This window comes from Epinephelus fuscoguttatus, linkage group LG22, assembly GCF_011397635.1.
Source record: "Epinephelus fuscoguttatus linkage group LG22, E.fuscoguttatus.final_Chr_v1".
NCBI lineage: Eukaryota > Metazoa > Chordata > Actinopteri > Perciformes > Serranidae > Epinephelus > Epinephelus fuscoguttatus.
The window spans coordinates 17900676-17903620 of record NC_064773.1 but is presented as its reverse complement, the minus strand read 5'-3'; positions in this window follow the sequence as shown (position 1 = coordinate 17903620).

Genomic DNA, 2945 nt, shown 5'->3' with positions numbered 1-2945 from the left:
AGCATCACTGCTCGGCCTTGTTCGCAGAATTTTGTCATAAATCTAAGGGAGTGATCTCCAAAACATTCTCTCCACATAAAATGGCGAGAATGGTGTTATATAATATAGCGTTTCACTTTCTTTTACATACTGCCGGGGGAGCACCGTCAGGAGAGGCAAACCTGGCAAATATTTGGGGCTCCTCTGCTTAATGCAGGACCTCTACATGTAATACAGTATGTTTTAAATTATTTTAGACACCTATTAAAGTTTCAGTTTAAAAAAAAATTCAATATTAGTTTAAGTATGCATTACACTGAGAGTATTTTCACTGCTTTACCTTAATGTCAGACTGCAATTTCCAACTGGAAAATGAAGATGTTATCCCACTCTCTTCAATGCCAGACTCCACTGAGAAATGGAGCCGCTGGTTTTCTGCTGCCTCGATCAATTATTTAGTGCATGTTATATTGTGTGACTTTGGCGATTAAAAGGATCAGTTCAGAGTCACTAAAGTCACACAATAACACAAACAAAGTAACTGATGAAAGCAGTGGTAGACCAGCACCTGTGTTCAGCGAGATAAAATTACTGTTTTTGTCAATGGAGTCTGGCGGCTTCTACGAGAGCATAGACGGGTAACTAAAGCCGTTAATGGCTTCTTTGCAATAAAATAAAGCTGTGAAAAATACTTTCAATATAGCATGTCACAATTGTCATTGCTAATATATTGCACAAACATTTGATGGAAACATTATTATGATGTACTACTGCTACAAAATCAGGAAAATGTGTTCATATCTCATTTCTATTTTGTCGCATTTACACAAACACACTTTGGGTGATTGGGACAGTGCTTAAATGCTTTGCTAATAAAGAAGATGATCAAGCTTGCAATAGAGAAAGTTAAGCTAGCGCGAATAACCGGAAGCAGATTTGCCTTACATCCGGTAAACGCTCCTTTTCCACCAACGCTTCCAGGCATTACTAATAACCTATTAGTACAGACAATTTCAATTTCAGCCTAATCTCGACAACCGGTCGAGAGGGTACTTTTGGCCGAAGTTATACAGTTGCAAAAGGACATGGTGACATATTTGGAGAGAAGATGGGGGCTGCCACAGTGTGTGGGTGCTACAGATGGATCCCACAGCCCCATTCTCCACCCAGAGGAGTATCACACCGACAAAGGCTGGCACTCCATCACCCTGCAGGCTGTGGTGGATGGAAGGGGACTCTTGACCTATTTGGATTGTGAATATACTTGTACATATACTGTAAATACTTGTTTGCATGTCTGTTACCATGACCTCTTTTTGAAAAATAAAATTTTCACAATTTCACATTTTCACAGCTATTGTTTTCTGCTTATTAAATTAGTTAACATTATATATACTGTGTTTGTAAATGTGTGTGTATACATATATATATATATATATATATATATATATATATATACGTAGATTTGGTTGATGCAAAAAAGTGAGGCAATTTCCAGAAAATACAAAGTACAATAAAAGTAAAATAAAGACAAAATTCAATCACTGTAGCAGATAAGCAAAGTAGGCAACTAATTGCACTGAGGTACAGCAAATCACACAATTGGAGTAATACAAAATAAAAGACTACAATAACCAGTGGCAACACAAGCATGTATTTTTAGCATCTCGGCCAATAAACTAAATTGTGTCCAACTTTAAGTGGGATGGTCCTTTTTTCATTTCTATTATTTTATAGATGTAGCCCTAGTTAAACCCTAAACCCATACAGATTTACACAAATGCCTGCATTTAATCCTACTTGCATACAACTTAAAAAGTACTTATATTGTGATGCCATGTAAATGAACAGACGATATTAGGTCAGATTTTTTTTCTAAAATAAGAAATCAAATAAAAAACAAAAGGATGTAAAGGTGCGAATACAAGGTGCCGTGAGAAAAGAAGAGTCAGTGAGGGGTTAGGGCCTCTGGACAAGAGTCTGGACAAGCCTGTCCAGGACAGCCGGAAAGCCAGTCTGGGACTCCCTCTCTGTGTATGTGTGTGTATGCTCTATATGTCCCAACCTTTTCATGCATGCAGCACCCTAATCAACCACAAAAATGTTTATGAACCAGCTGGATTTTGTTGGGTGTGCAAGCCTGAATAAATGTTGTGTTCATCAAATTTTACACTTACAGCACAGTGTCATATATATTTTATTTTAAATCTTTTTTTTTTTTACATTTTAAATGTTTTAAATATTTTAATTTTAATATTTTTTACATTTTAAATGTTTTAAATATTTTAATTTTAATACTTTTCATATTTTAAATGTTTTAAATATTCTAAATTTAATATTTTTTACATTTTAAATGTTTTAGATATTTTAATTTTAATATTTTTCACATTTTAAATGTTTTAGATATTCTAATTTGAATATTTTTTACATTTTAAATGTTTTAGATATTTTAATTTTAATATTTTTTACATTTTAAATGTTGTAAATATTTAAATTTTTATATTTTTACATTTTAAATGTTTTGAATATTTCAATTTTTTATATTTTTATTTTTTAAATGTATTATTTTATTATTATTATTTTTAATGTTATTTATTTTTCATTTTTATGCACATTTTATTTCTATTTTATTTTATTACTTTATTTACATGCTTTTATTTCAAACTCTTATTCTTACTTCTTATAATTCTCTATTCTTTACTGTAACGAATCATAATTTTTCCTCGGGGATCAATAAAGAATTATTGATTTGTGATTGTGATTCACCTCTGTGCACCACTCCCTCCCTCCTCTCATAAATATCGAACAGTCCCTTTTGGCAAGAAATTCACAAACTGGTTCAGTCCCCCTTTAATCATCTTGTCTCCTACATACAAACATCCGCCTCCCCTCCTCACCCTGCTCCGACCTCTGGTAAATGGCGCCATCTAGTGTTGTAGACTCTGTAAGATCTGGTTGATCCGGTC